Raw genomic sequence first — 22496 nt, forward strand, 5'->3', positions numbered from 1 at the left:
AGGTTCCAGTCCAGCATGACTAACCACTTAACTGCTAGGATCCAACGCAGCATGATTTAACTTTTCACTTGCCAGGATCCAGTACAGCACAATTGAACCCTTCTCTTGCCAAAATTTAGTACAGCGTGATTTAACCCTTTACTTGCCAGGATCCAGTATAGCATGACTAACCCCTCACCTGCCAGGATCCAGTACAGCATAATTGAACTCTTTTCCTGACAGGTATCCATACAGTACAATTTAACCCTTTTCCTACTAGGATCCAGCACAGTATGATTAATCACTCAACTGCCAGGATTCAGTACAGCTTGATTTAACCCTTTACCTACCAGGATCCATTACAGTATGATTTAACCCTTCACCTGGCAGGATTCAGTACATCATGATTCAACTTTTCCCCTGCTAGGATCCAGTACAGCATTTTAACCTCTCATATGGAAGGAACCAGTACAGTATGATGTAACATTCACCTGTCAAGATCCAGTACAGCAGGATAACCTCTCACCTGCTAGATCTAGTGCAGCATGATTTAACCTCACTTCTGCCAGCATCCAACACAACATGATTTAACCCCTTATATGCAAGTATCCAGTACAGTGTGATTAATCCCCACTTCTGCCAGGATCCAGTACAACAGGATTTAACCCCTCACCTGCCTGGATAAATCGCTGCATGATTTAACCTTCTTCTGCAAGATCCAGTACAGCATTATTTAACCCTTCTTTTGCCAGGATCCAGTACAGTATGATTTAATCCCTTACTTGGCCGTATCTAATACAGCATGATTTAACTCTTTACCTGCCAGGATCCAGTACAGCATGATGTAACAACCCCCACCACACACACCTGCTAAGACCCAGTACAACATGATTTCACCAGCCAGAATCTAGTACAGCATGATTTAACGTTTCTACTACTAAGCTCAGTGCAGCATGAGTTACCTTTCTCCTGCCAGGATCCAGCGCAGCCTGATTTAACCTCTCACCTGCCAGATCCAGTGCAGCATGATTTACCCTTCCCCTGCCAGAAACCAGCACACCATGATTTAACCCCTCACCTGCCAGGATCCAGCACAGCATGATTTAACCCCTCACCTGCCAGGATCCAGCGCAGCATGATTTAACCCCTCACCTACCAGGATCCAGCACAGCATGATTTAACTCCTTACCTGCCATGATCCAGTACAACATGATTTAACCTCTCACCTGCCACGATCCAATACATCATGATTTAACCCTTGACCAGCCAGAATCCAGTACACCATGATTTAACCCTTCTCATGCCAGATCTAACAAAGTACTGCTAAACTCATTAGCCAGAATCTTCACTTATTTAAACCCTCACCTGCCGGAATTCAACGCAGACCAGTTTAAACCCTTACCAGCCAGACTGCTGACACCAACACCTTACCTTCTACCAGAATCCAAGACGGATTAACCCCTTACCTGCCAAAGTCGAGCAGAGGAGAATGTAACCCTTTCCCCTGCATCACCTCTTTTCTCTCCAGTGCCCAGCACGCCTTTCTAGTCCTGCACTACATCTTAGAAACTCTTCTGGCAGAATATCTTTTAGCCCCAGACCTATAACAGCCCAGGTCGGGATACTTTGCTTTTTATCTTCAAGCAGCCACTACACAGCTCATTAATCTTCGACTTCCAGAGCATAGCACATAACGTTCGTTATCAACCCATTCAGGCAGCAGGCTGAGCAGTGCAGAACATAAGCTGCACGGCTGCACATTCACACCACCCCAGTATAGACATGTGCCACTTGTCACCCCAACATAGACATGTGTCACTTGTCACCCCAACATAGACATGTGTCACTTGTCTCCCCAACATAGACATGTGTCACTTGTCACCCCAACATAGACATGTGTCACTTGTCACCCCAACATAGACATGTGTCACTTGTCTCCCCAACATAGACATGTGTCACTTGTCACCCCAACATAGACATGTGTCACTTGTCTCCCCAACATAGACATGTGTCACTTGTCTCCCCAACATAGACATGTGTCACTTGTCACCCCAACATAGACATGTGTCACTTGTCTCCCCAACATAGACATGTGTCACTTGTCACCTCAGTAAAGACATGTGTCACCCCAGTATAGACATGTCACCTCGGCATAGACATATGTCACCCCAGCATAGACATATATCACTGCAGTATAGATACGTGTCATTTGTCACCCCAGTATAGACATGTGTCACTTGTCACCCCTGTATAGACGTGTCACCCCAGTATAGGCATGTGTCACTTGTCACCCCAATATAGACATGTATCACCCCAGTATAGACGTGTCACCCCAGTATAGACGTGTCACTTGTCACCCCAGCATAGACATGTATCACCCCAGCATAGCCATGTGTCACTTGCCACCCAAGTATAGACATGTATCACCCCTGTATAGACATGTGTCACTTGTCACCCCAGCATAGACTTGTATCACCCCAGCATAGACATGTGTCACTTGTCACCCCAGTATAGACATCTGTCACCCCAATATAGACATGTGTAACCTGTCACCCCAGCATAGACTTGTATCACCCCAGCATAGACATGTGTCACCCCAGTATAGACATGTGTCACTTGTCACCCCAGCATAGACATGTTTAACCCCAGAATAGACATGTGTCACTTGTCACCCCAGTATAGACATGTATCACTTGTCACCCCAGTATAGACTTGTATCACCCCAGCATAGACATGTCTCACCCCAGTATAGACATGTGTCACTTGTCACCCAGTATAGACATGTGTCACCCCAGTATAGACATATGTCACTTGTCAACCCAATATAGACATATGTCACCCCAGTATAGACATGTGCCACTTGTCACCCCAGTATAGACTTGTATCACCCCAGTATAGACATGTCTCACCCCAGTATAGACTTGTATCACACCAGTATAGACAGGTGTCACTTGTCACCCCAGTATAGACTTGTATCACCCCAGTATAGACATGTGTCACTTGCCACCCCAATATAGACTTGTGTCACCCCAGTATAGACACGTGTCACCCCAGTATTAACATGTGTCAGCCCAGTATAGACATGTCACTTGTCACCCCAGTATAGACATGTATCACCCCAATATAGACACGTGTCACTCCAGTATAGACATGTGTCACTTGTCACCCCAGTATAGACATGTGTCACTTGTCACCCCAATATAAACATGTGTTACTTGTCTTCCCAGTATAGACATGTGTCACTTGTCACCCCAATATAAACATGTGTTACTTGTCTTCCCAGTATAGACATGTGTCACCACAGTATAGGCATCTGTCACCCCAATATAGACATGTGTCACTTGTCACCCCAGTATAGACATGTGGCAGCTCTCTGTTGGCATCTGTGAGCAGCACTGTCGGATTTGTGCTGCCGCTCTGTGGGGAGAGAAGGGTACTTCATGCGCTGTGTCGGGGGGGCAGCGGAGTCTACGCATTCTCTCACTCTCCTCCCTCCTGCCTGGTCTCACCTCTCCCTCTCTCTTCCATTCAGTATCACTCTGTATCTCCTGCACTTTTCAGCACCTCCTGGATTCTCCTCTTCCTTCCTAAGATGTACCTGTGCCCCCCTCCTCTGCTCTGACACCTGTGCCCTTCCCTGCCCACCTGCCTGTGCCCACCCTGACATTTGCCTCACCCTCTACCACCAGGCTGGCATCTGCAGCTGCCAGGACCCGGGCTCAGGTAGGTCAGACTGTCACGTGGGGCTGCAGAGGTGTCTGCAAACTCTCTCCTACCTGGAGGGCTGGTTCTGGGCTCTTCTGACTTTTCTTCTCTGATCCACTCACAAGTGATGATGAGCTGTGGCTGGGTCCATCCATGTACCAGCAGTGATGAGCAAGGACAGGTTCTGGATCCACATACTTTATGTTGTGTTGTGCAGAGTCCAGAACAGGTAGACACCAGCTATGTAGGTCATCCTCAGCCTGGTCAGATCATATCACTAACATACCGATCGTAGAGCTCTACAGGTTGTGGACCCATCATTGGAGAATGAGGCTCTGCTGGGTCTGGATGCCAATTAAGTGGTTGAGGTCCTGCAGCCTCTGGATCTGTAAGAATGTTCTTGATGTTCTCAGCCCAGCCTGGAAGAAGGAAGGGTGCTCTGATGTCCTGGATCACCCACGGGAGAATTGTGTTCTCCAAGTTTTGCATTCAAAGTAGATGGATGGTGTTAGCTGCCAACATGCAGGAGATGATGTGCAGCTGCATATCCACGATGATCAGATAATTCTCTGCAAGCTCTGTATGCACATGCTAGTAGAAACTGTTTTCAGGTTCTGGATATGAAAGTTCTGGGCTCTCTGTGAGTAGCAGGTTCTGATCCTTGTTAGAAGCTAGGCAACTGTTCTGTTTTTACTAGAGGGGAAATGATCGGCACGTTCTAAACAGATGATGCTCTGCAGGCTTTGTTCCAGTCCAGGTAGATGATGTTTTGCAAGGTTCTGTATCTGTCTAGTTAGGTGATATTCTTCAGGTTAGGTTCTGTTCTGGTCTACTTAGATGATATTCTTCAGGTTCTGCTCCGTTCTAGTTAGATTATATTCTTCAGGTTCTGCTCCGGTCTAGTTAGATGATATACTTCAGGTTCTGTTCCAGTCTAGGTAGATGATATTCTTCAGGTTCTGTTCCAGTTCAGGTAGATGATATTCTTCAGGTTCTGTTCCAGTCTAGGTAGATGATATTCTTCAGGTTCTGTTCCATTCCAGGTAGATGATATTCTTCAGGTTCTGTTCCAGTCCAGGTAGATGATATTCTTCAGGTTCTGTTCCAGTTACAGGTAGATAATATTTTTCAGGTTCTGTTCCAGTCCAGGTATATGATATTCTTTAGGTTCTGTTCCAGTCTAGGTATATGATGTTTGCAGGTTCTATCCCAGTTTGGGTAGCTAATGCTATGCAGGTTCTGCTTCAGTCCAGGTGGATGTTGTTGTGCAGGTAGTGATTCAAATCAGGTAGATGTTGCTGTGCAGGTTCTGGTTCCAGCCTGGGTAGATGATCCCCTGCACGTTCTGTTCCAGTTTAGGTAGATGATTCTCAGCAGATTCTGCTTCAGTCTAAGTAGGTAATGCTCTGCAGGTTCTGTTGCAATCTAGGTAAATGATACTCTGCAGGTTCTGTTTCAGAGAAGATAGATGAATGCTCTACAGGTTCTATACCAGTCTGAGTAAATGGTGCTCTGCTGGTTCTGTTCCAGTCTGGGTCGATGATGCTCTGCAGGTTCTCTTCCAGTCTAGGTAGATAATGTTGTGCATGTTCTTTTCCAGTCTGGGTAGATGATGATGTGCAGGTTCTGTTTCAGTTTAGGTAGATGGTTCTGTACAGTGCAAGTTCTGGTCCAGAATAAATAGATGATACCATGCAGGTTCTGGTCCTAAATTAGGTGGATGATGTCCTGAAGGTTATGGTTCCAGTGTAAGTAGATGATGCCCTGCAAGTTTTGTTCCAGTCTAGGTAGATGATTCTCTGCCAGTTCTTGTTTTTGTGTAGGCAGATGCTTCACAGGTTCTGGCTCCATTCAAGGCAGATGATTCTCTACAGTTTCTGCTTCCAGTCTAGGTAGATAAAGCTCTGCAGGATCTGCTCCAGAATAAGTAGATCATGCTCTACCAGCTCTGGTTCTAGTCTAGATAGATGGTGCTCTGCAGGTCTGGCTTCAGTCTAAGTGGATAATGCTTTAAATGTTCTGGTTCCAGAATATGTAGATAATGCTCTGCAGGTTCTGTTCCAGACTAGGTAGATTATGCTCTGCAGGTTATGGTTCCCATCTAGCTAGATAATGCTCTGAAGGATCTGCTTCCAAGTGAAGCTCTGCAAGTTCTGCTGCAGATTTGGTAGAAGATTCTCTGCAGGATCTGCTTCCAGTCTAGATAGATGGTGCTCTGTAGATTCTGGTTCCAGTCTGGATAGATGATGCTCTTCAGGTTCTAGTACCAGACTAGGTAGAGGATGCTTTAAATGTTCTGGTTCCAGATTAGATAGATAATGCTTTGCAGGCTAATGTTCTAGTCTGGCTAGTTAATGCTCTAAAGGATCTGCTTTCAGTCTAGAGGGATGATGCTCTGCAGGTTCTGTTCCAGACTAGGTCGACTATATTCTGCAGGTTATGGTTCCTGCCTAGCTTGATAATGCTCTGCAGGATCTGCTTCTAGATGAAGCTCTGCAGGTTCTGCTCCAGACTCTGCAGGATCTGGTTACAGTCTTGATAAATGGTAATCTGCAGGTTTTGGTTCCAGTCTAGAATGATGATGCTCTGCAGGTTCTAATCTCAGAATAGGTAGAGGATGCTTTAAATGTTCTGGTGCCACACTATGTAGATAATGCTCTGCAAACTAATGTTCCAGTCTGGATAGATATTGCTGTAAAGGATCTGCTTCCAGTCTAGACAGGTGATGCTCTACAGGTTCCGTTCCAGTTTTGGCAGATGATGTTCTGGTTCCAATCTAGGTATATAACACTCTACATGCCAAGGATCCACTCACTGAATAATTCTTTTCAGACTGTCAGCGTTATCAGTTAGCTGCATTCATATTAATAAGAAGATGCTCTGCTAATGTTAAATCTAGACCAGCTGTGGAAGGCTCTGGGGTCCCTGTGTCCAGGACTGGATCCAGACTTCATGGTTAATGCTCTGCAGCACCTGGGTGAATATTAAACCTCAGTGTAAATTCACAATAGTGGAGAAATATGTGGTGGGTCTATGAGCCCCTTAATGTTGGGTAATGTTCTGCATCTGTTAAGTAATGCTCTGCCAACCCTGTACCCACCCGTAAGATTGGACATTCCCAATAGATGAATAATGCTGTGCCGTCCTCCAGCACAGATGATATTGTTCTGCGGGTTCTGGATCTGCAATAGTAGATATTACACTGCCTGTTCTGAAGTCAAACTAGTATAGAAATATAATGTTCTGCAGTTTGTAGATAATGCTCTGCAGCTTGTCTATCTAGCCATGGTGGAAGCTGTTCAGATGATTCTGGAATCATGCAGATTGGCTAATACTCTGGCCACACAAAGCACAAGAAGATCACTCAATCTAAATTCAGACATAATTCTACCCAAATCCCCATTTGTGTGGAGCCACATCACACCCAATCTAATAATAAAAATTGAATAAAGGCAGGAAAACCTGGGAACATTTTCATTGCTTCTAAGCAGATTGTACTGTGTGTGATGGTATTGTACACTTCAACAAAATTCATTAGGATTGTACAGTGAGAATCTTAGCGTGTGTGACACAATCTTACACTCTTTTATGTATAGCCTCCAGTGAATTGTCTAAATATTTTTAGGGCTGGGCATGGAAATTGTGCATAAAAATACCCCATGATAAAAAAAATAATTGTAAGAAAAGATAGCGTGTGATCAGTTTTATACTCAGGTTACAGAAAACCTCTCCGTGTTTGTGATTCCATTCCAGGGATTCTGTAAAATGGGTCAGACACTTACTTCCATGTTTGTTTCCATAATCTTCCCTGGCAGAAAGAGCTCTGTGACACCATTCATAATATTATTACAGGTATTCATATAGCGCCAACAATTTATACAGCACTTTACATTTTGTTCATTGACATCAATCCCTCGCTCAAGAAGCTTACAATCTAAGGTTCCTATATCAAGTGCGTTTGCACACATACTAGGATCAAGTTAGACAGCAGCTAAATAACATACCAGAATGTCTGAGGAGTGCTGGAGGAAACTGGAGTACCCAGAGGAAACCTATGCCTGAACAGGAACAACATGCAAACTCCATGCAGACCATGTCCTGGCAGGGATTTGAACCAAGTACCCATGTGCCACAAAGGCAGAAGTGCTGTATAGACATTGATCTGCTGACTGTGGCTCACTGATTTGTAAGCTCTGTTCATTCCAGATTCGCAAGTATTAAATGAACAGTATTCTTTCTGAGTTGCACTCTGGTGAATTATGTTTATAAATATAAAACCCATTTCTGTGTAAATATATTTTAGTAAGCTGCCCCACGAGAGTAAAAATAAAAAAGCAGCTCAGGCTACACTATTCACCTTTCCACCTGGTGCTGTCTCCTGCAGTGATTCCATTTAGCCACAAGATGTCCTCAGTCTTCCATGTTGACTAAAGCCCAATGTCACTCTCCGGAGAAGACTGAGGAAATCCTGTGAGTGCAGGACGTCATCCCGTCCTACCCTGGAGGGGGTGTTACCATGGCATCCTGCACTCACAGTGTAAAGAGTGGCTCTGATGTCATCGCAAACCACCCACTGAAGATCTGTAGGAAAAAACAACCCAGCCTATCACACGACCAAGTTGAACACACATGGAATAGGTCATTTTTGTAAATAAATAAATAAATAATTTATGGGTGGGGCATCCATGGTCAAGTAGGGGTCAAAGCCCAGAGTTTACTGTTAAGTACTGCACTGCGATAGCAAGGTAGATCTCGCCAGATGAAATTTAGCCCCTAAGTAAAAGGGCACATGATAGGCTGAGCCACTAAAAAGGCAGGGAGGGGAGGATTGTAGGGTCTGGTAAAGGGTGGAAGTGGTGTCACTGAAGGGGAGGAGCATAATAAGACAACGATCGTTAAAGGAGATTTGTCCCCCCCCCCCTTTCCCTCCACCTTATTTAGAATTTGTTCAGTTTGCTGTCATGGTGGTCAGTTAATAGGAGGAGGGTGTTCCTCTCAGCAACCACAGATCCTTGGTGGTGCCAACATGCAATGAAACTCATATGTACCGTATCATTTGGTGGAGGGTTATTGTATACAACCAGGGGCGGACTGACTATTTCAGCACTTGGGCACTGCCCGAGGGCCCTGGGTCAGTAGGGGGCCTCATGAGATGCCCCTGGTACCTTTCATTGGCTTTTTCATAGACTTTTTTGGGTGTGGGCGAGGACACACGATCTCCTATTGCCCAGGGGCCCCATGAGTTGTTAGTCTGCCCCTGTATACAAGTGTGTGATAATGATGTAACTGAGCTGAGTGCCAACAAAATCCAAACAAATTGTGAACCATAAAACAAACAGTGAAACAATAGCTGCACTCAAAAAATACCAATACAAATACTCAATACGTGATATCCAGTTGCTATTGATAACAAATATTCTAATAATGAGTCACTTATACTTGAAATGTGCTCCTATCAGTATTATTATTAACCCCTTCACGCCGGCCGAACGCAAATGTGCGGCCTCCCGGCGTCTGGGCCTAGACACCGAGCGGCCGCACATTTGCGTTCCATTAAAAAAGAACATATGTGCTGAGAGCGCGTGCCCTGCGTGCTCCCTGTGCACATGTCCGGTACTCACAGAAAGATCCCGATCTCCTCTTTCGATCGGGACCTTTCCCGATCCTATGACCGCGGTCACATGGCTCTAAACCCCGCCCCGCCTCCTGGCTTCTGAAACTCTTAAAGAGCCGGGAGGCGCCAGCTTGAAGGGGTTAAGTAAAAACGCATGAAACACCAAACAAGGAAAAAGTCTGTTGATGACAAAATCCCCATTATGATGACCAGCTCTGTCCACAGGTATGGGTGGCTAGCAGAGCCTGATGTTAGGGACTCTGTCAAGGACCAGCTTCATTAGATATAATGTTTTTGCTTTGATGTTGTTTGTGTATTTTGTGATGTTAATACTGGGACATGTTAACCTTATTTCTTGTATTAAAGCTGTGACCAAGAAATAAGAAAAATCTGTGTTTGTGTTCATTTATGGAATATAGTGTGGTGGATCTAGTATGCTGGCATTGATTTTTTTGATACCCAACTTCTCTTTTAGTATTCACCTCTACCTAACACCTGTGAATATTGTAGCTTCTCCCAGGGTAACCCTAGGTTCACACCTAAGCATTTTCCGCAGCGCTTTGCAGAAACGCAGTACAGTCCATTTAAGATGATTTCCTATGGGACATGTTCACATCTCTGTGTTTTCACCCGGTGCGATTTTTGAAAGGGTCAGGGACTTTTCTGAATGCAAAAAGTTGCATTTTTGGTTTTATAGACTTCAATGGAAATGCTGCAGAAAAGCATGTATTGTGTTTTTCCTGCGTTTTGCATTTTAAATCTGCCTAGCAACAAGAAAAAAAAAAAGAAAACGCAAAACGCAGCAAAAACGTAACACGCAATGCAGAAATGGCTCAAACGCAACCTGCATAGGTGTGAACCTAGCTTAAAGGATACAAATTCAATTAAAGCTGCTGGATGCATGAAAAGTTGGCCATGCTCATAACAGTACAATCTCTGATACTCTATTATGCAGCATGAGGATCTACTTGATTAGATACAAATTGAATAGATTGTTTAGGTAGGCCCTGGCACTATACAGTCGAGGGCGGATTTTAAGAAGATTGTCCAATCAGATTGCAAAATGTGTGACCAGTTTTACACGTGAAAATGATTTAAAAGATTGGAACACATTATGGTTAGTGAAGAGATTGCACATACATTGCTGGGAGCTCTGTAACCTGAGTCACAGTACCAGGGGCGGACTGACCATTTGGAAACTCGGGCACTGCCCGAGGGCCCGGGGTCAGTAGGGGGCCCCATGAGATGCCCCTGGTACCTTTTTCATAGGTTTTTTTTTAGTTTGAGCAAGGACACAGGGGCCCCATGATCCCCTATTGCCCTGGGGACCCCAAGAGTTGTCAGTCCGCCCCTGTACAGTACACTTGTCATAGGAGAAATATGGAAGCTGGCTTTGCTGGTCTTATAAACATGTTGGTTGTCTGGCTGTGCCTGCCTTAAGTACTGCTGAATCACTGACCCAAAACAAATTTGCAACAATTGAAAAGCAGAGAAAGTGAGATTTTGTTATCTGTGGACCTGTTACAGCCGAAAGTTGTAAAGAGACCCTGTCACCAACCTAAAAATTTGCAAGTAAAAGCACAGAAAAATCAAGTATCTTTGTGCTCACTTGCAAGGATTTTCCTTTTTATAAATCATGTTTTACTCACTTTCCGTGTGCTTTTGAACTGGCTACAAAATTCTACTACTCTAGGAAGAGTCAATCTCCTAACATAGCCCACTCCCTCCTCTACTGGAAGTGTTTAATTAAGGTCTGTGCTGGCCCAGCCAATCTGCTCCTCTCTAGAGAGGAGCAAAGAGGAATCCTATTATAGAGTGTCAATGGAGTCACAGTTTAAGTCTGATCACATGCCCTTAGCAGCAGTCTCAGGACTTTTGTATGTCTACACAAGGGAGCTTTTATAGGTCAACATTAAATAAATGAAATATGTCAAATGCACATACACTATATTGGCAAAAGTATTGGGCCAGCCCTCCAAATCATTGGATTCAGGTGTTCCAATCACCTCCATGGTCACAGGCAGTGGTGTGTTTAGGTTTTGTGCTGCCCTAGGCAACACAAAAATTGCCCCCCCCCCTTCCCCACAGAGAGACCCTGACACCGACCAACACCCTCCTCCCCCACGAAGAGAGTCTGACATTGACCAACAACACCCCAGCCCCCTTGCCCAAGAGAGCCTTCCACTACCACCGCCCCCCATACACTGGCAAGCCCCCCACCTCAGAAAGAGATAAGACACTCACCTTCACAGCTCCGGATATCCCCAGGAACAAGAGTCAGGATCTGCATACACCATCAAGCAGCTTGCAGCCTTTCTCAGATTCCACCTGGTCCCTGTGCTGTGTGTCCCTTCTTCCTTTCCTTCTTTCAGGGGATGGCGCTGCCCCCCTGAAAAATGCTGCTGCCCCCCTGAAAAATGGCACCCTAGGCAAATGCCTTGTTTGCCTTGTGGTAAATACACCCCTGGTCACAGTTGTATAAAATCAAGCACCTAGGCATACAGACTGCTTCTAGAAACACTTGTGAAAGAATGGGTCGCACTCAGGAGCTCAGTGAATTCAAGCGTGGTACCGTGATAGGTTGCCACCTGTGCAATAAGTCCATCCGTGAACTTTCCTTGCTACTAAATATTCCACAGTCAACTGTTAGTGGTATTATAACAAAGTGGAAGTAACTGGGAACAACAGCAACTCAGCCACCAAGTGGTAGGACATGTAAAATGACAGAGTGGGGTCAGCGCATTTTGAAGCGCACAGTGCGCAGAAGTCGCCAATTGTCTGCAGAGTCAATAGCTAAAGACCCTCTAACTCCGTGTGGCCTTCATAATAGCACAACAGTGTGTAGAGAGCTTCATGGAATGGGTTTCCATGGCCGAGCAGCTAAATCCAAGCCTTACATCACCAAGTGCAATGCAAAGCATCGGATGCAGTGGTGTAAAGCACGCCACCACTGGACTCTAGAGCAGTGGAGACATGTTCTCTGGAGTGACAAATCACACTTCTCTGTCTGGCAATCCGATGGATGTGTCTGGATTTGGCAGTTGCCAGAACGTTTGGTGAAGGGGGGATTATAATGTGGGGTTGCTTTACAGGGGTTGGACTTGGCCCCTTAGTTCCAGTGAAGGGAACTCTTAAGACGTCAGCATACCAAGACATTTTGGACAATTTCATACTTCCAACTTTGTGGGAATTTTGGGGATGGCCCCTTCCTGTACCAACATGACTGCGCACCAGTGTACAAAGCAAGGTCCATAAAGACATGGATGAGCGAGTTTGGGGTGGAGGAACTTGATTGGCCTGCACAGAGTCCTGACCTCAACCCGATAGAACACCTTTTGGATGAATTAGAGCTGAGACTGCGAGCCAGGCCTTCTCCTCCGACATCACAAATGCACTTCTAGAAGAATGGTCAAACCTTCCCATAGACACACTCCTAAACCTTGTGGACTGTCTTCCCAGAAGAGTTGAAGCTGTTATAGCTGCAAAGGGCGGGGCCAACTCAATATTGAACCCTACGGACTAAGACTGGGATGCCATTAAAGTTCATGTGTGTCCCAATAATTTTGTCAATATAGTGTATAATCTTATGGGAGGATTATTGTTGAAATGAATTGTCTAGTGGGGTCTCTTTCAATTAGGTTAATGTATATGTAAGCAACATGTGTGAAGCGCTGTGTAAATTGATGGCACTATATAGGTACCTGTAATAAATAAATGTAACCGCGATATCTAAAAATCTCATATAAGCTTTAACATGTTACTTTAATTTCAAAAGTTATTTTCATCTTTTTTTAAATCATTAAAATAATACCTGCCATAAGGGCCCTACTTCGGAAACTTTCTGTTATAGCATGACAGCGCTCTGTTCCAGTCTGTCAACTATTATACGTTGTCACCTGTCACATGCCCATTTGATGGAGATTATAAGTGAGCATGCCAATGCAAATTGCTCAGGCATGTTTTGCAACACCTCCTTGAGCAATGATATGCAGCCACCACTGCAGCACATGCATGAAGACAGGAAGTTGCTGCAAGCAGGATGCAAGGGATCAGCAGCATACCCTGGAAGGGATTTACTGGTGTAAATGAGAAACAAATTGTGATCTTAGTCTGTTGTAAGTTACAGATGTGTATACAGCCTTTTTTTAATTAGTTACTTTACAAAACCTGTAACCTACCTAAAGAAGATGTCTCTGTCCAGGGGAGGACTGACAACTCAAGGGGCCCCCGGGCAATAGGGGATCATGGGGCCCCTGTGTCCTTGCCCAAACTCAAAAAAAGGCCTATGAAAATGGTACCAGGGGCATCTCATGGGGCCCCCTACTGACCCTGGGCCCTCGGGCAGTGCCCGAGTTTCCAAATGGTCAGTCCGCCCCTGTCTCTGTCTGTAAAACTTGACGATGAAGAGCTAATTCTGAAAAAAATCTCTCTAGCGGACATGTGTATAAAAATTCAAAAGGTGTGTAACCACTCCTGCTCCTCCACATGTCATACGTAGCTGAGCAGATATGTGTCAAGTTAGAAAAGTTTTGGGCACACCCCCAAAACGTTGTGGGGTGTCAGCTCCTTGGATGTCTATTAGCTTCTTACTGGAAGGGAGCTTAAAAATAATGATCATTGGTTGTATTCAAACCAGGGGCGGACTGACAACTCATGGGGCCCCTGGGCAATAGGGGATCATGGGGCCCCTGTGTCTTTGCCCAAACTCAAAAAAGCCTATGAAAAAGGTACCAGGTTCATCTCATGGGGCCCCCTACTGACCCCGGGCCCTCGGGCGGTGCCAGAGTTTCCAAATGGCCAGTCCGCCCCTGATTCAAACACATCTTAACACTCCCTTCCCCATATAAATATATCATATATTGCAGTTTAGAAGTTCTTAGATGTAGGGGCTGCTTTAGTTGACACTTTCAGACTGTTTCCCCTTGATTTTCACATGATGATCCCACAAAACAACACATTTGCTGACTACGCTCACTCCTCCACTGTATCCATGGAGGAAGCCATGGCTGTAAACACAAGCTGGTCTCCATTACATAGTTGTTGGCGTTGGGACTAGAAGTTACACAAGAAAAATAACATTGTGCTTTTTTTCATTTCACAGGAAGTGACAAGGACACCGCATTTCTGGCAAGATCAAGAGGTACTTTCTGTACTTGCTGAAAATGTTTTTAGCCTGAAAAATGAAAACTAATGCAACCAAGACATCTAAGGGCTGCAAAATATTACATTTTTGTGATTAGATAGGTTTAACCTTTTCGTTGGCCCCAACATATGGCATACATCAGCAGCAGCATTGGATTTTAAACACATAATGGGGTTGATTTACTAAAACTGGAAAGTGCAAAATCTGGTGCAGTTCTGCATAGAAACCAATGAGCTTCCAGGTTTTATTGCCAAAGCTTAATTAAACAAGCTGAAGTTAGAAGCTGATTGGCTACCATGCACAAATGCACCAGATTCTGAGTGAACCAGTTTTAGTAAATCAACCCCATTGTGTGTAAATCTGAAAAGCTGACTGTCAGTGGCTGTTTAGTCCCACAATTGCTTCAACACACCCCTGGGAAATTCATCACCCCCATGCATGGCAGGTGCCGTTAGCTAGAGGGAAGGGAGACCAGCGAATGTCTGTTCATTGATCTCCCCTACCTAATGTCCCTTCCAGTTCCTGCTCTCATTTTCCCCCGCTGCTGTGATCAGGGAAGAAGTTAATGCAGCATGGAGGACAGGTGAGACATCAAAGATCTAATAGACCACTGATGTTTCATTAAAGAATATCTGTCATAAATAATTGTATCAAATAGAAGATTTTTGGTCCCTTATGAGAAAAAAGAATAAAGTTAAGTGACCAAAAAAAGTGTAAAAAAATACACACACATGCACAAACGAACGTTAACACATGCACCAGAACACTTATTTACAAAAACGTAAGCGTGTTACATATTGCCATGCATGCCAGTAAAAGAACAATAATTCTTGGCCCATTATTGAAGTGTTACTAAACTCACAACAGTAAAATCAGTCTGTATATACAGGAAAGCATGCTTGTTATACTCACTGTGGAACCTAAGGAGTTAATCTTCCACATTGTGTAAAAAGGCTGTTTGATTCTGTCTTCTCTGATCCTCCCTTTCTTCCACAGTCCCCAATCCATCTGCTGATAGTACAGAGCTCTAGGAGTCACTCTGCACATGCTCAGTTTAGTGTGTATGGCTAGAGATTAATTTTTTTATTTGGGAGGGTGCATGTGATCAGCACAGGGCTAATCAGCACTGTCCAGACAGAGGGTCAAGGGTTATGCAGCTTCATAGGACAGTCAGTGCAGAATGAAAACTCCTCCTACAAGCTTTGGCCAGTGCTCAGCTGGACACTGATAGAAGGCACAAGACAGCTATATACTGCTCATGAGAAAAGGTATTTATCAGTTTATATTTACTAAAATAATTGCATTTCCATGTTCTGTGTACTGTGGGAGACCAGATATAGTGAATGCAGGGTCCTGGGTTTAGCATACCTGATAACTCTAAACTGATGGTAAAGCATTGTCTATGGAAAATGTAAAATTTTCAAGTTTGTTGCCATGTCATGGGCACACACAATTTTACGGCTTAACATGTTGGGTATCTAATTATTCAGCACAACCTCATCTTTTATATTATTACCAAAAATTGGGTAATATATTGCGCCTTTTGTGCCCCAAGGTTAACTTTAGTGTATTTTTTTACAAAAATGTTGCACTTGATAAACCTTTGTGCTAATATGTGACATAAATTGGAACTACCACCATTTTATTCTCCAGGGCAGGGGCGGACTGACAACTCATGGGGCCCCCGGGCAATAGGGGATCATGGGGCCCCTGTGTCCTTGCCCACACTCAAAGGACACCCAAAAAAGCCTATAAAAGGTACCAGGGGCATTTCATGGGGCCCCCTACTGACCCCGGGCAGTGTCGAGTGCTTGAATGGTCAGTCCGCCCCTGCTCCAGGGTGTCTGCTTTAAGAAGCTATATAATGTTTTGAAGTTTTAAGTAAAAAAACTGCAAAAACATCTCTGTCAGTGAAAGGGTTAAAGGCTCATTTATGCTTCTGTATTGTGATTATGAATGGCAATGAATGGTATATGCCTACCGGAACTGCATTGCCATTGATTTTGAATCACTCCTCTATACACTAAGGCAATGCTGCTGCATTGTAGCAGGGCACAATGCACAGTAGTGCCTTGCAGTGTGCCGTGCTAAAAAAAATGTTCACTTTCAGTTTTTAGAATGCTAGGGTATATTGGCAGCCCATTCAATTCAATGGCCTGCCTTAATGCACCACAAGTAACTGGGCCCTGATTTTAGTAGCTCTGCCTTAATTTTAAACTAGTATACTGCTTTACATATACATAGTTACATAGTTGGTCTGGCTGAAAAAAGACAAAAGTCCATCCAGTTCAACCAAAAAAAAAAAAAGTTATAATCCTATGCCCACAATTGATCCAGAGGAAGGCAAAAAACCCAGCAAAGCACAATCCAATTTGCTCCTGCAGGGGAAAAAAATCCTTCCAGATCCCCCGAGAGGCAATCGAATATTCCATGGATCAACTTTACCTATAAATGTTAGTATCCAGTTATATTCTGTGTATCTAAGAAATAATCCAGACCTTTTTTAAAGCAATCCAGTGAGCTGGCCAGAACCAACTCTTGGGGGAGTCTATTCCACATTTTCACAGCTCTCACTGTGAAGAAACCTTTCCGTGTTTGGAGATTAAATTTATTTTCCTCCAGACGTAAAGAGTGCCCCCTTGTCCTCTGTGATGACCTCAGGGTGAATAGCTCTACACTGAGTTCACTATATGAACCACTGATGTATTTATACATGTTGATCATATCCCCCCTTAATCTCCTCTTCTCAAGAGAGAATAAATTCAGTTCCTCTAATCTTTCCTCATAGCTGAGCTCCTCCATGCCTCGTATCAGTTTGGTTGCCCTTCTCTGTACTTTCTCCAGTTCCCCAATGTTCTTTTTGTGAATTGGTGCCCAAAACTGAACTGCATATTCCAGATGAGGTCTTACTAATGATTTGTACAGGGGTAATATGATATTTCTCTCTGGAGTCTATACCTCTTTTAATACAAGAGAGGATTTTGCTCACTTTAGAAACCACAGCTTGGCATTGCATGCCATTATTAAGCTTGTGATCTACCAGAACTCCCAAATCCTTCTCCACCATTGATTCCCCCAGTTGTACCCCCCCTAGTATGTATGATGCATGCATATTCTTAGCCCCCAAGTGCAGAACCTTACATTTATCAACATTAAACCTCATTTGCCACATAGTTGCCCAATTAAACGGTGCATTCAGCTTGTAAGTTGGAGACATCCTGTAAGGACGTTATTCCACTGCACAGCTTGGTGTCATCTGCAAAGACTGAAATGAGATTTTTAATCCCAGACCCTATATCGTTTATAAATATATTAAAAAGTAAGGGTCCCAACACTGAACCTTGGGGTACACCACTGACAACCCCAGACCATTCAGAGTATGAATCATTAACCACTACCCTCTGAATATGATCTTTTAGCCAGTTTTCTATCCATTTACATACAGATTTTTCCAAGCCTGTAGACTTTACCTTACACATTAGCCGTGTGTGGGGAACTGTTTCAAATGCAAAATCCAAGAATACAACATCCACCGCCACCCCTCTGTCCAAGGTTTTGCTCACCTCCTCATAAAAAGAAATCAGATTTGTTTGACAACTTCTGTCTTTCATGAATCCATGTTGTCTGTTGCTTAAAATATTTTTTTCCAGCAAGAACTCATCTATGTGTCTTTTATTAAACTCTCCAGTATCTTTCCAACTATAGAAGTTAAACTAACAGGTCTATAATTACTTGGTAAAGATTTTGACCCCTTTTTAAAAATAGGCACCACATTAGCCTTACGCCAATCCAGTGGTACTATGCCAGTCATTAAAGAATTCCTAAAAATTAGAAACAATGGTTTTGAAATGACAGAGCTCAATTCTTTAAGGACCCATGGGTGTATGCCATCCGGTCCAGGTGCTTTATTCACCTTTATTCTGTCTAAATATTTTTGGATCACATCAATTATGAGCCAATGTGGATCATCTGGAGCTATGTCAATACCATGCCCATTATGGACAAGAGCTCCCCCATGCTCCTTTGCATACACAGAGCTGAAGAAGGTATTTAATAGATTTGACTTCTCTTTGTCCCCAATCACCCACTCTAGATTATTTAGTAAAGGGCCTACATGCTCAGACCGGACCTTTTTACTATTAATATATTTGAAGAATTTTTGGGGGTTTGTCCTGCTATCTTTTGCAATCTGTCGTTTGTTTTCAATTTTTTGATTTCCTTTTTACATATTCTGTTATATTCTTTGTAATGTTTAAATGATGAAAACGTTCCTTCATTTTATATTTAATAAAAGCTCTTTTCTTATTATTTATAGCTTTTTTTAACTTGGGCCGTAAGCCACATCAGTTTTATTCTTAGCTTTTTAAACTTATTGCCCATGCGAATATATTTTGCAGTGTGTTCACATACAGTCTTTTTGAAGAACTCCTATTTCTGTGTTGTGTTCATCGATGCCAATATTCCCTCCCAGTCTAGGTCTTGGAGAGCAGCTCTCAGCTTTGGAAAATTAGTTCTTTTAAAGTTGAGCGTTTATATTTTCCCCATGTGTGCTTGTTGTTTACAGCTAACAATAAATTAAATCATGTTATGGTCACTGCTACCCAGATGTTCTTTTATATAGACTTTAGTAATAAGCTCTTCATGGTTTGAGATCTCATGAATAGTGTGTTGAAATTTGTAGTTATCCAGCAGCTGGAAAACCACAGATTGTCTGGAAGTGCTCCAGTCTCAAGAGAATTTTCTGATAGCATGTAATTCCTCTCCCTGCATGTAGGAGGTACTTTATCCTCCAGCAGAGAATTAACCATCTCCCTTTTAGAGTGTCCGGCTTGAGCTTATCTTCTGATCAATAGAAATTGCCTCTAAAAGGTTTCTTTAGCAACTTCTGATTGATTGCAAGACTAATAAAAGAGACTGGATGAATAAGATTATACTCAGCGCATAATTTATCTTAACGGATATCAAACAGAGCTTTAATAATCACTTTCCTGGAGGGCAGCTCAGGCGAGAATTTATCAGTGTCATATGATGAGAGGACAGAATATCTGTATTCCATGAACGGCAGCCAGGTCTCGTTCCTGAAAACCATCTGATTGTAAAGGGTCATTCCATTTGAACTGATAATTCTGTAAAGCCCTGTACAAACAATGAAAATAGTGGACGAATAATTGTCTGGGGGTGTTTTTTGCATGCTACCCGTATCGAAAATGAAGAGGTTACTAAAGTTACGCAAATTCTCGTACAACAGAATACAACTTCAGAAGTGATGTAATATATTTGTGCTGTAATGTATTCTTTTGTTTCTGAGCATGCGTGGTCTTGATCTTCCATTGGTCTTCCATTTTTTTTCAGACGACTACTGTACAAATTAAACAAAAATCGTTTGTTCTGGTAACGTACGAGAAAAATGTTCATGTTTGTCCCTTCTAATGTTGTCTCAAGAACTGTCATTACTGGCTCTCGAAAGCTGTGTACTAACAATCAGATTATTAGACGATCGCTCTGAAAGCGGTATTTTTTGCCCAATTTTTTTCATCGTGCATACGGGCCTTTAGGCTGATTGACCATGGACATTTAAATCGTAGCATGTTAAAACTAGTCTAAAGAGCTTCACTTATGGGAAGATGCTTGGTTGTAGGTGAGCCATTCTGCTCAAAAGTGACTTTTGTGTACTTCACATCCATCCTGTCACTGACTGACTTGTACTTTGAAAGCTGAATTCCTTAGCTTGAGTCTGGGTTCACATACTGTATGTGCATGTTGGTTTTGACAGCGTAATTTCAGCCCCCTCCAGTGCAACTTTGTTCAGTGGTGAAGGTGCGATTCAGGTGCGAATTGTCAAAGTGTATGATAATCGAATTTGCACCTGAACCGGGCTCAAAATCATACCGAACTCTTTTTGAAAACACACTACAGCCAGTCAGCACATATGTGAACCGCCTCCATTGAAAAGGCTGCAGGTTCACATGTCATGCGAATCCGATGCGGTTCAAAATGCATTCAGTTCGCACATACTGTATGTGAACCAGGGCTTAGAGTCAGGAATCAGAAACCACTTTAAAGTGAACCACTGTCCAGATTATGCATGCACATATTCTTAACAAGCAGTAAAAGCACCTTAAGGCAAACCTTCATTCACCTCTGTAGCTGCCTGTCAACTTTCTAATGTAAACACACAGCAGGTGATTCTATGCCGTTAGAAGCCAATTGTAGAATAGTTGTGATATTTAGGCATCTTTGAGAACAAGCAGCTAGATAGGTTAGGTATCATATGCATTAAAGCTTTTACTGCCTGCTAAGAATTCGGAAATTGTTTAAAGTCCGTACTCTGTCTGACAGGTTCTGCCCTATCAACTGCCTGACCTTACCATTCAGTCTTTCAGCTCCTGAATGTACAATACAGTTTACAATAGCTGTTAATATTCCTTTTCTAGGTTGTCATTTAATATTGTTAAGCGGAAGGTAGGTCAAAGTCTTGGCAACCTCTGACCTCCCAGCCGAGGAGTTATACTTAAGGTAAGTCAAGCTGCATAAAGGGAAATGTTTAGAAAAATGGATAAACTGGAATTATGTCAGTATGTATGTCAAAATGATCTGTAGATTCTGAGATCTAAGCAGTTAAAATCATATCCACACCTCAACATTTATTGTAAAAATTGAGTTTGGATTTACCCTCTTACTGGTCTTGTATAAAAGTCATATTAGGTGTTACCCCTCCTTATTGGTCATGTAGCCTGACCATTGTATTAGGTGTTCCCCCTCCTTATTGGTCATGTAGTCTAATCATCATATTAGATGTTAACCCTTCTTATTGGTCATGTAGCCTGACTATTGTATTAGGTGTTCCCCCTTCTTATTGGTCATGTAGTCTAATCATCATATTAGGTGTTAACCCTCCTTATTGGTCATGTAGTCTAATCATCATATTAGGTGTTACCCCTACTTATTGGTCATGTAGCCTGACCATTGTATTAGGTGTTCCCCCTCCTTATTGGTCATGTAGTCTAATCATCATATTAGGTGTTAACCCTCCTTATTGGTCATGTAGCCTGGCCATTGTATTAGGTGTTCTCCCTTCTTATTGGTCATGTAGTCTAATCATCATATTAGGTGTTACCCCTCCTTATTGGTCATGTAGTCTAATCATCATATTAAGTGTTACCCCTCCTTATTGGTCATGAAGCTTGACCATTGTATTAGGTGTTCCTCCTCCTTATTGGTCATGTAGTCTAATCATCATATTAAGTGTTACCCCTCCTTATTGGTCATGTAGCCTGACTATTGTATTAGGTGTTCCCCCTCCTTATTGATCATGTAGTCTAATCATCATATTAGGTGTTAACCCTCCTTATTGGTCATGTAGTCTAATCATCATATTAGGTGTTAACCCTCCTTATTGGTCATGTAGTCTAATCATCATATTGGGTGTTAACCCTCCTTATTGGTCATGTAGTCTAATCATCATATTAGGTGTTACCCCTCCTTATTGGTCATGTAGCCTGACCATTGTATTAGGTGTTCCCCCTCCTTATTTATCATCTAGTCTAATCATCATATTAGGTGTTACCACTCCTTACTGATCATGTACTGTATTCTGACTATTGTATTAGGTATTCCCCCTCCTTGTTGATCATGTAGTCTAATCCTCACATTAGTTGTTACCCCACCTCATTGATCATTTAGTCTAACCATCACATTAGGCATTCCCCCTCCTTATTGATCATGTAGTCTAATCCTCACATTAAGCATTACCCCTCCTTACTGGTCATGTAGTCTAATCATTTTATTAGGTGCTTCCCCTCCTTATTGATTATTTAGTCTAATCCTCATATTAGGTGTTATCCTACCCTATTGATCATGTAGTCTAACCATCGTATTAGACGTTCCTCCTCTTTTCTGATCACGTAGTGTAATCCTCATATTAGGTGTACCCCACCTTATTGGTCATCTTTATGATCATGTAGTCTATGCATCATATTAGCGTTACCCCTCCTTATTGGTCATGTAGTCTAATCATCATATTAGGTGCTTTCCCTCCTTATTGATCATGTAGTC

General features: G+C 43.0%; 1 protein-coding gene across 4 annotated transcripts in view; it reads left to right on the forward strand.

Moving 5' to 3' along the window:
• The first annotated feature begins 3466 nt into the window (after positions 1 to 3466).
• The window catches only part of LOC149463462 (caM kinase-like vesicle-associated protein), a 110795-nt gene continuing 91765 nt past the window's right edge, over positions 3467 to 22496 (forward strand). Inside the window, exons 1-3 of one of the 4 annotated variants that reach the window (XM_089674995.1) lie at positions 3467 to 3702; positions 14400 to 14438; positions 20876 to 20957. The gene's annotated coding sequence lies outside the window, so the exon portion shown is untranslated. The remainder of the gene's footprint in view (positions 3703 to 14399; positions 14439 to 20875; positions 20958 to 22496) is intronic. The other 3 variants (XM_089674997.1, XM_089674993.1, XM_089674996.1) reach the window with 3 other exon arrangements.

The sequence above is a fragment of the Staurois parvus genome, unplaced genomic scaffold (genome assembly GCF_062004578.1).
Source record: "Staurois parvus isolate SC_StPar_1 unplaced genomic scaffold, SC_StPar_1.0 ptg000154l, whole genome shotgun sequence".
NCBI lineage: Eukaryota > Metazoa > Chordata > Amphibia > Anura > Ranidae > Staurois > Staurois parvus.